We start from the raw sequence: 15,901 nt of genomic DNA on the forward strand, positions 1-15,901 counted from the left end.
TTATCAACAATACACGAAAAAATCACAATCAACCAATACAGTCAAATGATTGAGTGCTCGATAAAAGATAGTTTAAAAAATATAAAAGGAAAACCAAGACAAAATATTTTGAGCGAGAAGGCTAAGGTACTTATAAAAGAAAGGAGTTTGTTACAAAACAAACCTAAATTATCAAAAAAAGACAAAGATGATTTGAAAAATCTGTACAAACAGACAAATAAAGAAATAAAGAAATGCTACAATACTTATAGATCAAATACAATACGCAGACATCTAGAAAGTTCAAGAAGCACTAACAAAGCGTTTAGAGAACTAGATAATTCAAAGAGCTGGATTCCATCACTGAAATCAGGATTAAGTAAAAGCAAATCCCGCGTGGAAGTTATCAATATAGCAACTGACTTTTATGCAAACCTATACAGTCATGGAAACTCAAAACAAGAACTAACTACATGCAGTCAAATAACCACAACACAGTCTAACGTTAAATTGTTTGATGGTCTTGAAATCTTTAATAACATAAGAAAGTTAAAACTAGATAAAGCACCTGGCCCGGATGGCATCAGAAACGAGTATATAAAACATGCTAAAGAACTACTGCTCAATCCACTGAAACATCTATTTAATAAAATCCTCACTGAAGAACAAGTACCAGAAAGTTGGACAAAGTCTGAAATTATTCTGCTTTACAAAAAGGGAGACCCAACGGACATTGGAAACTACAGACCAATAAGCCTCATGTCATGTATATACAAACTGTTTGCTTCGTGTCTATTAAACAGAATATCCCCAGCCATTGATAGTCACCAACCTTACGAACAAGCTGGCTTCAGATCAGGATTTAGTACAGTTGATCACATCCATGTAATAGAACAGATAATAGAAAAATATCTAGAGTTTCGCAGACCGCTATATTTAGCCTTCATAGATTACAAGAAGGCTTTTGATTCTATTTCTCATAACAGTATCTGGGAGGCTCTAACCTGTCAAAATGTAGATGTCAAATACATAAATATCCTGAAAAACATTTACAGTAAAAGTACAAGTAAAGTGAGACTTGAAAAAACAGATAAATGCATTAACATCAACAGAGGGGTTAGACAAGGTGACCCCTTATCACCTAAACTGTTTATAGCGGTACTACAAAATATAATGAAAGATCTACCTTGGTCAACACAAGGAATTAATGTTGATGGTCGGTTCTTGAGTCATTTAAGATTTGCGGATGATATCGTCTTGTTATCAGAAAATCCTGAAAAATTAAGTGTTATGATAAATGATCTACAGATGGCAAGCAATCGTATCGGTCTAGAAATGAACCTCAGCAAAACAAAAATCATGACCAATGACAAAATGATACCTATCTTAACAAACAATGAGCCACTTGAATATGTACAGGAATATATTTATCTAGGGAAGCAATTATCATTTAATGTGAAAAGAAATGTGGAAGAAATAAATAGAAGAATAGCCTCAACCTGGAAGAAGTTTTGGGCTCACAAAGAGATTTTGAAATCTCAGCTCCCAATGAAATTAAAGAAAATTGTTTTAGATTCAGCGATACTACCATGTCTAATCTACGGTTGCCAAACATGGTCATTCGACACAAAATGTAAGACAAAAATTCAAGCCACACAAAGAGCAATGGAGAGAAGCTGTCTAGGAATCACCTTAAGAGACAGAGTGAAAGCCGTAGACATTCGCAACAAAACTGAAGTAACTGATGCCTTACTCTTTGCTAAAACACTAAAATGGAAGTGGGCTGGCCATCTAGCAAGATACACCGATAAAAGATGGACATTTACAATAACAAAATGGAAAGGACCAAAAGGAAGAAGAAGCAGAGGACGACCATACATAAGGTGGCAAGACGAATTAGTGTCGGTTGCAGGCAGAAACTGGATTGAGACAGCAAAAGACAGAAACGTGTGGCATTCTTTGGAGGAGGCTTATACCCGAAAGGGGTCCATACATTGAAAAAAAAAAATATATATATAATTATACAACTAACTAATTAATTTCTAACGACTGATTTTAATATTTAAATAATTGACATTAATAATACTCACAAAAGCATGGGAAATGGACATTTATTTTATTTCTTTTTTAATATTTAATGATTTATTTTTAGCTATCAATAGTTGAATTTAATGTTTAATAATTAAATTTCAATATTTTATAATGATTTTTTAATGTTCATTAATTAATTTTTTATAATGTTTATCAATCAATTATTATTTTTTTTTGTTTTTTTTTTTTTTTTGAATAGATGGTAGTTTTTTATTAAATTGAATGGGAGATCATGAAAATCAAATGTCTAATTTATACGCTTTAATTATTATTGTAATGTATTTAAAGTTGATTTTTATCACTAAAGATCTATTTGTTAATTTCCGTTATTATTATTATTATTTGTAATGTATGGAATAAATAAAGCTATATTATTATTATTATTATTAATTATTGTAGAAAATTTTCGATAAATCTGCACAACGTTTGCTCAGAAGACGTAATGAAATTTCATCAAGTGGGTTTTTATATATGAATGAATGAATGAATGAAATATACTTTATTGTACACCAAGCAAAGTACATAAAATTTTAAAACAGAAAAAAAAAAAACAATGTTATACAGTATACAATCGGCGGCCTTATCGCTAGAAGAGCGATCTCTTCCAGGCAACCGGTTGGCATAGGACATTATAATAAATAAATAAATTTAGGGTGGAGGTGTACTATAATACAAACATAATAAAGTAGTAAAAATAATACATACATATATAATGAGAAAATACACACATAACTAGTAAGAAAAACATACACACAATTTTAAAATAAATGAGGATTGGAGGAGGAGAAAGGTAAGGGATGAAAAATACGATTTCAAGTATCAATATAATATTCGAAAATGCGACGTTTAAATATTTCAAGGGATTTAGCTCGACGTACCGCTAAGGGCAAGGAGTTCCATAAGCGTGCTGCGTTAATTGTAAAAGATTTTGAGTAACAAGTTGAAGAGTGAGAAGGGATACTCAAAATTAAATTATCCTCGGAGCGCAGAGAGCGACAATGAGAAGCGCCAAGGAACTTAAATCTCTCTTTTAAATAAAGAGGAACTTTTGGATTGAATAGGATACAGTAAAGAAATGATAGAATACGAGTATTCCTGCGAAGGCGGACTGGAAGCCACTTGAGCTTTTTGCGAAATTCAGAAACATGGTCATATTTGCGAAGCCCAAATATGAACCGTATACAGAGATTTTGAATGCGCTCAAGTTTATTTAGTTGCTCCTCGTTTAAATCGAGATAACATACGTCGGCATAATCTAAGATTGGTAATAGGAGAGTTTGTGCTAACGTAATTTTGGTAGGTATGGGCAAAAAGTTTTGTAACCTACGCAGAGAACCAATCGCCGAAAACATCTTTCTACTCACTTCGGTAACCTGCGGAATCCATGATAACGTTTTATCAAAGATTATGCCCAAGTTTTTGACCTTGTCTTCAAAAGGAATAAGAACTCCATCAAATTTCACAGGTGGTAGATTAGTCCAATCAATTTTCGGTAATAACTTTTGACTACCAATTATAATGGCCTGCGACTTAGTTGGATTAACTGTTAGACCATGGGTTTTACTCCAATGAGAAATGTGTGCTAAGTCATTGTTGATTATGCTTATTGAGTTTGGTAAGTCATTTACATGCGACGTTAGGTATAGCTGAAGATCATCAGCATACAGGTGGTAGAGAGAAGATAGATGTTTAGTAATGGAGTTAATAAATATTGAAAATAAAAGAGGGGACAACACGCCACCTTGGGGGACGCCAGCATTTAGTACACACCAGTTGGAATAATTATTGTTAACACGTATACGTTGCCGACGCCCGTCCAAGTAACAATGAAACCAGTCAATTACTTTAGGAGATATGTTAAGAGACCTTAAGAAAGCTAGCAAAATATCATAGTCAACACTGTTAAACGCATTGCTGAAGTCCAACAATGTCAACACAGTCACCCGCTGCTTATCCATACCAAAACGAATGTCATCGGTAATTTTGACTAATGCAGTAGTCGTGCTGTGACCATGACGAAAGCCGGATTGGAAAGGATTTAAAAGATTATTTTTGGAAAGGTATAAGCTTAACTGTTGATGTACCAGTCACTCTAGGACTTTAGAGAGGAAAGGGAGAATAGATATTGGACGATAATCAGTAACACAGGAAGGGTTGGGTTTTTTAGGTATAGGAATCACTTGAGCATCTTTCCATGCAGAGGGAAATTTACCCGTGGTTATAGAGTGATTAAGAATCGACGTGATTATAGGTGTCAAAAGGTCAAGGATAGGAATGATCATCTTGCGACTAATGCAGTCAGAACCAACAGCATTAGAGTTGATACTTAAGATGTTTCTCTTAACATCACTTTCAGTAATTAGACTAAAAACAAAAGGTTTATTTTGTACTTATTTAAAAAAAACTTGTTTCTCTTTATATAAATTTATCATTTCCTTAGTGAACCATGGAGGATATTGTTTACCTTTTAGTTTCTTTTTTGGTACATATTTTTCAATCAGTTTGTTCAAAATTTTATAAAATTTATCGATCATTAAGTTTATTGACTAACAATTACAAAATTCGCTTAACCAATTGATATTATCTAATTCTGAAATTATACTTACGTAGTCAGCTTTAAAATTTAAGCGACTGTCTTAACTTGAGAATAAAACAGCGTCCGCGCCTGAGAGTCACTTGCTAGAAGATATTGCCAGCTTGAAAGCGGAACTCAATGAGCGCGAGCAGTCATGTCTATTGAATGACATTGAGATCTCGGGCATTGCAGAACGAAATGGGGAGAATTTGCAACACGTAGTCAGGGCCTGATTAACCCTTAGGCTAATTAGGCTGCAGCCTAGGGCACGAGGATCGGGGGGGGGGGGGGCGCGCCGCGAGACCCTGCCGTACTTTTAAATACAGTAAAATGACTGTTTTATGATGTCACAGAATTTTTAAATCACTCTCAAGGACGAACCGTTCAAGTAAAAAATCTCATAATAATTTACTTTTTTTAATGATTTTTTTACATTCGGATGGTCCTTGTTACCATGAGAAAAAAGCCAAGTGGAGCAGAATACAGGAAAAAAGCAAAAGAAAAGGAAAAGAAGATAAAAGACATTTTAAAACATACTCGTAAACTAGAAACATTTTTTACGAGCTCTGCAGAAAGGAACGAAACGATGACGAATCATCATCGTCATCACTATCGCCAAAATTTTCTTGCCCTGGTCCCTCTACCGCGGTTTGTTCATTCTCCGTTTATCCGTCTTACACTAGCCCTATAGTAGCCACGCCAACACTCTACAATGAAGACGAAATTATAATTGAAGAAAAGCTGTTTATTCCATCAAGTGACCCTGCACTGTGGCAAGTAAACGATGAATTACGAGACTATATTGTAAATAAAGGATTGCAACAAAACGAAGAATTAGATTTTTCTAAGTCGGAAAGGCAGTATAAAAATCAAAAAAGATTTATATCTAAAAATATGTTTGAGATAACTCTAATAATATGTCTGGTCAATACAAAGGTTTCAGTCAAGAATTAAAGCTGTAAATCCTCTGGCTACTTTTGTTCCTTGTGCAACGCATTCTCCCCATCTCGTGGGATCGGCTGCCGCGGAAAGTAGTGTTGACTCAGCTGCTTTTTTACATTGGAACAACAAGCATACAATTTTTTTTTCTGGATCTACAAGCAGATGGCAAATTTTGGTATCCAAATTTGATGAAGAATCGACGGTACTAAAAAATCTACCAAAAACTCGGTGGAGTGCGCGAGCAGATGCAAGTAAAGCCTTATACAGTTCATACAAACAAGTTCTGGAAGCATTTAACTCTATTTGTGAAGTTGTAAATCAAAGTAAAGAGACCAAAATAGAAGCGAAAGCAATATTAGAAAAATTAAAACTCTAAAAAAACTAGATTTACAATAATGTTGTGCTTTTGGAACTCTATGCTCATAAAATTTCAAATCGTTAGTGTACAGCTACAAGCAAGTTTTGTCGATTTATCTAATATTGTTAGTCTTTATGAGACATTACATGCTTTACTTGATACGTTACGTGACGAAAAAGATTTCGAAAATTTTGAATCAGAGGCAATCAAGAGATGCGAAGTGACCACATACAAAATAAAATTTTAACAAAAAGAAAAACCGACTTCAAGCAAAACACTTTTTTAAAACTGATAGATATAGTATAGGGTTGGCTGACACCGGCTCCAAATATAGCAATAACTATAACTACATTATATAATTGTACATCGACTTTTAAGTAGTCTAATATTTTTCATTTCATTTTACCTAGGAGGACTCTCAAAAATATGTTAAATATGCAATTATTTTTATTACTTTTTAGTGCATTAAAATGCATTTGTTTTAAAATAGTGTTTTGTTTAAAGTCGGTTTTTCTTTTTGTTAAAATTTTATTTTTTTTTTGATTTTAAGTGAAGCTGATGTAGACTAACATTTTTTTCTTAATATGGATAGATTAAGCGTGCCGTTTATATGAATCAAAAACTACTTCGGGGACAATTTCAAAAGAAAAATTTCGAATAAAGCAAAAATAGACTTTCGAAAATGCGGCTTTAATACGTCATGCGGCATGAACTACAAGGTACCACCCTCCAAAGAGCTGTAATCGACCTCAGTAAAAAAACTTTGTAAAAGAGCTATTCGTATGCTATGTCGTACATCATATGACATCACATCATATACACAAAATTTGATTAAAGACAGTAAGAAATTCTGCTCCAAATCGCACCCTAACTGTAAGCCGTTTAGGAGTTCCGTCAATACATAGTATAAAACAAAGTCGCTTTCTCTGTCCCTGTATCTTTAAAATTACGCAACGGATTTTGATGTGGTTTTTTTAAATAGATAGTGTAATTCAAGGGGAAGGTTTGTGTATATAATAAATGAACAATATAGTAAAGAAATACTGACAATATTAGAAGTTTGCAATGTGATGTCGTAAATAAACAAATTCTTTAGTATATTTAGTATCAGTATTGCACCCGTGAGAAGTCGGGGCGGTTCGCTAGTTGATAATAATATTCGATTATGACAATTACATGAATATAACCACGTTCCGGAAGGTGATTCAAATATCCAAGTAACCCATAAATAAAAGATTCGACCGAGTATTGCTAACGTGCACCTCAGAATTGTTCCGTTTCCTCCCGTTCCCTTAATTTGTCATGGATCCTATGCTCAGAACCTTACCAAACTTTCACCAAACTACCCTTAAAGTATATCCTTTATAATAAAAAAAGAATCATCAAAATTGTGCCAACCAATTTTGAGTTATTCACCTATTTATTGCGCACATACATAATGCAAATTTAAGACTTATGTCGTTTTCATAAGGATACTATCATCGGAAAAAAATAAAATTAAAATGGGACCCCACGGGAAGCACTACCTTTCAAACAAAAAAAAATTATCAAAATCGGTCCACCCAGTAAAAAGTTATGAGGTAACAAACATAAAAAAAAAATACAGACGAATTGATAACCTCCTCCTTTTTGAAGTCGGTTGAAAAGATGTAAATAGAAGAAAGTTTTCAATTTCACACATTATTATATAATAATATATAATTTGGCACATTGAGTTAGAAGGGAGACGATCTTTCATCTTGATAATTATTATGCAGCGATTGATTGTCTTAAAGTGCACTTACAAAGCCGGCAAATTATTTATAATACAGTAAACACAAGGTTTGGTTTCTTATGGAAATTGCATGAACTAGGTGACAATGAATTTATTAGAAGTAAAGCAAATGAGTTAAAACGACTATATGCCACTGATTTAGAAGAAACTTTTCTAGAAGAATGCGTGCATTTGGCGCAGTTTTTAAAATTTGACATTGAGGCCGAGCATTCTACTTCTGCGAAAACACGTAAGGGCTCGTTGCAGTTAATAAAAAGTTTTAATATTTCATGCATGTTCCCGAATGTGGAGATAATGTTAATTTTTTTTTACAATGAGTGTTAGCAACTGAATCGGCGAAAGGTCATTTTCAGCTCTTAAAAGAGTAAAAAATTACTTGCGCTCCACGCTCCGACATTAAACACTTACAGCGCTCTCGATAATGTACATAGAAAGTGATTTTTTTCAAAATATTAAATCTGAAAAATTTTTAGAAAAGTTTGAAGACGCTGACGAAGTACGAAAAAAAGACTTTTGTTTATAATAATTTTAAATAAATTACTAATCAGTTACAAAAATTTTTTACTTGCATGATGCCTGCCTCTCGTCTTTTTTTAACATACAACAACAAAAGTATAAATATTTGAAAAATACTTAAAGTCGAAGCAATTTCACATACTAGATGACAACGCTCAAGCATCGCCGCAAAAGTAAGTAATATACTACTGTTGCCGACTGTAACATACATGGTGGGGACGGGTCCTGATAATTAGCCTAAGGCGGACAGAACTCTCGATCAGCCGCTGCACGTAGTAGGCCGCTGCACGTAGTAGGCCTCATTGCGTGTAAGATTGGCGTTACTTTGGAGGAGCGCGACAGTGTTTTGGTTGAACGTGCAGGCCCGCGACCAGCTTACAAAGACAGCAGCAAACGATTACGACCACGCACTATAGTAGTGCGACTAGCGCGACGCACGATTCGCGATCAAATACTGTGAGCGGCGCGCGTGCGCCCGCGGTGCCGATACATCGGGCTTAGATGTAGATATAGATAATGAACGTAAACGATTTTACATTAACGAGTGCCTCACTAGAACAAATTGTGCCCTTTTTTATAATGCACGAGAGGAGGGCCGCCGCAATGGATGGCGTTATATATGGACCCGAGAGGGCCGAATCTATGCACGTCGAAATAAAAAAACTGTGGCTCGGAGGATGCTCGGAGGTTTGAGCTCAGAATCTCAGTTTACGAGTAAGGACATTATTTTTGAATTACTTATTGTTTATTTTATAATAATAGCACCTGAAAAGGTGTATTTCTTAATTTTTCTGATGCTTTTGTTTTATATTAATGCTAATTGTTTTCATATTAATTATAAGGATTCTAGTATAAATATTTGCAGCAGTGTAATACATAGCGACGAGACGATATATATAAGAGGTTCATATAAATATAATGTACAATTAACTGTTTTGTACACTAGGGGTAAATCGCCATCAAGCTGTCATATTATGGTTTCGATGACAAAGCAGTACCAATGGTTTCAAAGTTACATGACTGACCGCAGCCAATCTGTTGAGATAACGCTAGAGGATGGCAAAGTTGCTAAATCGGATGTACGTCAGGTTACAAGAGGAGTTCCGCAAAGCTCAATCTTGGGACCGATTTTGTACACGATCTATATAGCAGATATTATTAAGCAAATAAAATACTGCAACTACCATTTGTATGCTGATGATCTGCAGTTATATATCTCTTTTAGACCATGCAACACACAAACGGCCCTACAACAACTTAATCATGACTTGGACCAAATAGCACGCTGGGCACACTCAAACACGCTATCAATTAATTCTAATAAAACTAAGTACATGATTTTTGGTACAGAGCGTCAAACTCAAATAATAAGCAGCTATGATCTTGTTATTGAAATAAACGGTGAACGCATCCTCAGAGTGTCCGAAGCGCGAAACCTAGGTGTTCTATTTGATGAGGACCTTCGTTTTGAAAAACATGTAAACAATGTTGCAAAAAATTGCTTTCATAGATTAAAAATACTTTGTAACATCAGGGATTCTATTAGTACTAAAGTTCGTATAAGATTATGTGAGGCACTAGTTTTGTCAAAATTTAATTATGCTGATGCTGTTATTGGGCCACGTTTATTCTCCCGTACAAAAAAATAATCCAACGAGTGCAGAACGCCTGCGCTTATTATCTTTTTGACGTTAATTTAATTCATTTAATTCAATCGCAGTTATTTATTTATTTATTTTATCTACATATATCTATATCTATATATTATTTTTTTATTTAAATATTTATTATATATATAATGTATATACAAAATTAATTTATATATCGTTGACAAAATTTAAATATAAAATTATGTTAATATTCAAGTATACGTATATTGCAAAATTAAATTAATTATAATTTTACGACCAGAACCCGTTTTGTTTGCGGTCCGATTGCAATAGGCAAGAATAGCGTTATCGCCTGGTGATCCCATGACCTTGGCTTCCATGCTCAGCTGCATTGTTTTTTATGAGATGTCATCTTAACCGCCCCTTTTTCATAACTCCTTAGTTCTTCAATCCATATCTTTAAGATAAAGCGAAATAAGTTATGATATTGGGTTTTTATGTTAGCGTGTAATATATTGCGTATAAATATATATGTGAATAAAACTGAATTTACTATAATCACATATTACTCATATATCTTTGTTGTTATAAAAATACTTCTTACCTTATATTGTCTTTTCCAAATACTTAAAAACGTAGTACTATAAATTTTTGTCAAATCGCTGTGTGTATTTTTCTGTGTGCGTTTGGGTATTTTTAATTAAGCGAACAACGTACTTACGGTTAAGCGTCAGACGCTGCGGGCTGCGCGGGGCGACTGGGTGCGTGAACATAAAAAACACTTATAATAATAATATAATCTTAGGCATAGTCTACCCGCGACCACGAACGCTGTAAAGTGCTCGAAACGTCGGGATTATAACTAGTTTTACTTCAATCTTAGGTATAATTAAGAAAGATGTTGCGCCCTGCTCCCGCGCGTTCCGGTGCACTCTGCGTAGCAAGTGCGACAGATATACTCGTACCTCTGTAATAATTATGTTTAATGCTGCCTTTATTATTATGTTAATTTTTTTTTCCTCTTTTATTATTTATTGCATCGATTTAATATCGCTCTATTATTGTTACCGTTGTCAGTTCCGCAATAGCATTCGGAGACCACTGAAAATCAGTGTAGAAGCAATTACGTTTCTATTTTCACTGATTGAATCTCCTTTTGGCTAAATTACACTGCTCAAAATCAAAATCAAAATATACTTTATTCAAGTGGGCTTTTACAAGCACTTTTGAATCGTCATTTAACAATTAAGTGAAGCTACCACCGGTTCGGAAAGTAGATTCTACCGAGAAGAATCGGCAAGAAACTCAGTAGTTACTCTTTTTCAACATTTAAAAAAAATACAGTCATGTTTATTTATTTATTTATTTATTTAAGGTTCGTCAAGTTACAAATCAAATGGGTCGATACGTTACAATTATAATAAAGCTACGTAAATATTAACAATTTGTAACTTTGTGTAGACAAACACCACATGCATATACATTTAAGTGAGAAAGAAGCTAATGAGTAATAAAGTTATACAATAAAATATGATTCTTATCTAATAGAAAAAAAAGAGAAAACCGTAGTAAGGATAAATTACACATAAAACAGTATAAAAATAAAAATAAAACACAGACAAATAAAATTTAAATACACAGACATTAAGGATAACTTAGTCGTTTCTTTTTGAGACTGTCAGGTGTACACGAAAAGATATCTATTTGTTCGGCATATTTATTTGATAAGCGACTCAAACGCGGAATAGGTGAGTTAGCACCGAGTACAGTTCGACGGATTGGTGGCACAAAAGGTGCAATAGGGTTACGCGAATATTTATAAGGCACTCTTAATCGTAGACGTGATAGGATCTTTGGACAATTATAATGAGAGTTAAGTAATTTGTTGAGAAAGACTAAATCTAGAATGTCCTCACGTTCTTTTAGTGAGCTCATTTCAAAGTACCTTAACCTATCAGCATATGACTTAACATCCTCTGCTATACCTTCAGATCGTGCTAAGTGCCAAAGAAATCGTTTCTGCACACGCTCGAGTCTCAGTGAGTGGGTAGAATAGTGAGGTCTCCAAACTACGCAACAGTATTCGAGCAAGCTTCGTACGAGACTATTGTATAGCATGATCTTAGTTTTCCTCTGAATGAAAACTTTACAGTTTCTAATCTTTCTATAACAAAACCTAGCATACGTGACGCTTTGTTTATGATGTTAGTTAAATGGTTATTAAATGTTAATTTTGTATCAAATATCACACCCAGGTCACTTATTGTTTCACATTTTTGCAAACATTCAGACTTTATATAACAGTTGGACCGTATACAAGATTTTTTTCTGGTGAAAGTTATTTGAAAGCATTTTTTTGTATTTATCACCATTCCATTGTTGTCTGACCATTTTATTAGCCTATTTATGTCATCTTGTAGTTTTGTATAATCACAACTTGTTTCTATAGTTTTAAGGAATTTAAGGTCATCTACATACATGTACGGCGTACAATGTTTAAAACACGATGGAAGATCGTTTACAAAGATGTTGAATAGTATCAGACCCAAGTGAGTTCCTTGTGGGACTCCTGAGTAAACTTTTTTAAGAGTAGATTCAAAGCCGTTAACAACTACATAAAATCTCCGATCAGTTAGATATGCCTCAATCCATTTAAGTAAGTTACCTGAAAAACCGTAAAAGTGCAATTTTTTTATAAGTATATTGTGGGAAACTAGATCAAAGGCCTTACTAAAATCGGTATAAATAACTTCAATTTGCTTTCCTACATCAATTTGTTCAGCTAAGGTTTCGGTGAAGTCAACCAAATTTGTTGTAGTTGATCTTGACCTCATAAAACCATGTTGGTGATCACTAATCAAAGGTCTAAAATAGTGCTGCACATGCGGGAGAATTAGAGATTCAAAAATCTTTGCAAAGGTTGTCAGTATTGATATTGGTCTATAATTTTGGACGCTTGTTTTGTTATCGCTCTTATATATAGGTACCACTTTAGCTATTTTCCATTTAGATGGAAACTTTCCTACTTTCAATGACTTGTTGTAAATAAAACACAATGGTTTTGAGAGGTTAGATGCGCAATTTGCAATGAGAATTGGTGGAATATCATCGGTTCCTGCACCTTTGGCTTTGTTAACATGCTTTAGTTTATGTAATACATCTTCATGGTCAATTGATATATCTGATAAATTATTACTTGATTGATTTAATAAAACGGAGTTTATATATTATATATACAATAAAATTATTTAGGATATTTTTATTGACAGGCGGAGGCAGATAAACAGCACATAAAGCAAACTTTGCGATACAAGGGTTACCTACGTCTACCGTAATCCATAAATCCTCACATACACTCTCCCATTCTTGCATACGCTGACATTCAATATTTTTAGACACGGCAATTATAACTCCTCCTCCTTCTCTTTTACCTTGAACTCTGGACAATGCTCTGTCTCTTCTAAAAACCACATATCTATTGTCAAAAAGCTCCGTATCGAAAACACTTTCATTAAGCCATGTTTCTGTTAAAACGATTATATCATAGTTACTACGACACACATTTATAAAAAAACTCGTAGTTTTGCTTTTTAGTCCACGTACATTTTGATAATAGATATTTAGATTTGCGAATGCTATGATTATAAATTTAAATACTCTTATAGCTAAAATAATATTAAAGATAATACATATAACAAAGGGAAGTAACAAATCTATGTAAGTTTTTTCAGGAAATCTAAATCTTTAACTAATTTACAATCTGAATAATCAGTTTTACGTATAAATATACGGCCATTCTTAACCCACACATGCCTGTATCCTTTCTCCTTGGCTGCTATTCTCGTTGCTGCGTGAAGAGACTTATTCGCAGTTGATAGATGCTCAGTTACATATATTGGCCTTTTATCTCCACTCAGACCGTATTAAGTTTATTATCTGGGTTACTTTTATTAAATTTTATCACCGAGAATAGTAAATAATCCCGAGCTTTGGGAGAACATAACTGCACAACTATCGATCGGGGACGAGAACTAGCAGTGTCTATTTTAGATATTCTCGTACAATGCAAAATATTCTCCTCTTTTAGAGTACAGTTGACAGTTTTAAACAAATTAGTTATCAACGTGTTAAGATTTTCATTCTTGTTTTCGGGCATACATTGGATTTCTACATTATTGGACCTAGCTTGCTGCTCAAGAGTATTTATTTTATTCGTGAGAATTTTGACTGTTGACGAGAGATTATCGTTCTGCTTCTGTAGTTCCTTAACAGTTTCTGTGCAAGCAGAAAATCTTTTAATAATATCCTCATACTGAGAACTCATAAAATTCATGGACTCTTTTACCTCTTTTAGTTCATCCTGTACAACCTTCAGCTCTTTATTTAGAACACAGGATAATTTATTGTTGAAATCGTTTGATAATTGACGCATTTCAATATTTATTGTATCAGAGAATAATTCACGTAGACTTTCAATAGTAATGGTATTGAGTGATGCTGGATCTGGGGGTGATGAAACGGCCTGCCTTTTAGTTGAACGTTTTGCTAAACCTTGTTTCAATGTATTCGCGCCGGGACGTCCTGATAAACTTAAAGGAGTATCATCATCTTTGTTGCGTTTGGGTTTAATGCGAATACACGCAGGACACTTCCAGTTATTATCTAATTCTTTGTTTATGTCTATGTTCAAACAATTATAGTGAAAAGCTAATTTGCATGTCACACAACGTATGTAATCTTCGCCATCTAGCGTCGCAATGCAGCAACCCCACAATAGTTTGTCGGAAGTATTTAAGGTGTTGTTTTCTGTTGACATTTTGTATCTTTGAGTTTAGATTAAATTATAATCTTGGAAATAAATATAAATTTTAAATTTTTATGTTCTGATCCGAGCGGGGTTTGAACCCTGGTCACTTTAAGTATGCGGCTCAATTCAAGCGCAAAATTTCTGCACCAAATCTATCTAATAAATCGAATTTGCGGTATGTATTATAACGTTCTGTGTATTATATCATACGTAGAGTAGTTACATACAGTTGTCTTTTGTCTTTCCACTAAGCACAACACGTTCACTAATTATATTTGAAGGTAGAAGTAATGAACACAGAAACTATAATTGAGAAATTTGTTTTAATTTCACTATAAATTATGGTTTTTCAGCACTATTTAAGTCTTTACTATAACTTTCAATCTCGTCCGCACAGTTTTAATTATAAAAAGCCGAAATTAATGAACTATAGTACTTATAATCAGCAAAAAAGGGAGGACAAAATTTATTACGTCTTTCTCACACGAGCCCTGTTAGTTAATACAATTATTTAAATTAATAAATATATCCTGCCTGGAAGTCAACAGGTATTAATTCCACGCTTTTTTATCATCTACAAAATCTTGTATCGAATAATACGCCTTTTTTACCAATGTATTTTTTATAAACGATTTGAATTTACGAGACGGCGTTATAAGCTTATCCTTACTTCTAGTGCATATACAATGATTATCACTGATTTTATCAAAGTGATAATGTTACTGTGAATATACATGATATTGTAGTAAATATATTGCGACGCAACAGTGAGTATTCCTACTCTGTTAAAAACATCCCGAAGAGAGTCTCTAGCTCCAAGATTATAAATAAACCGGATTGCTCTCTTTTGTAAAATAAAGACAGATTCAATATCTGTAGCGTTACCCCAAAGTAATATGCCATATGACATAAGACTGTGGAAATAACCAAATTAAACTAAACGAGCGGTATCAATATCAGTTAGTTGTCTAACTTTTTTAATCGCGTATGCTGCGGAGCTGAGTCTTCCTGTTAGGACGACAAATGGGGACTCCACTGAAGTCTGGAATCCAATTCTATTCCTAAGAACACCGTAGTATCGCCTACATCAAGCCGGCTACCGCTTAAAGATATATTATAATTTTGCTTTCTAACATTGGGTAGGGTAAAAACTACACATTTTGTTTTTTGAGTATTCAAAACCAAATTATTTACTTTAAACCAATATTATATCTGTGATAATGCACCGTTCACATCGTCATAGTCAGTT

The sequence above is a fragment of the Vanessa cardui genome, chromosome W (genome assembly GCF_905220365.1).
Source record: "Vanessa cardui chromosome W, ilVanCard2.1, whole genome shotgun sequence".
In the NCBI taxonomy this organism is placed as follows: domain Eukaryota; kingdom Metazoa; phylum Arthropoda; class Insecta; order Lepidoptera; family Nymphalidae; genus Vanessa; species Vanessa cardui.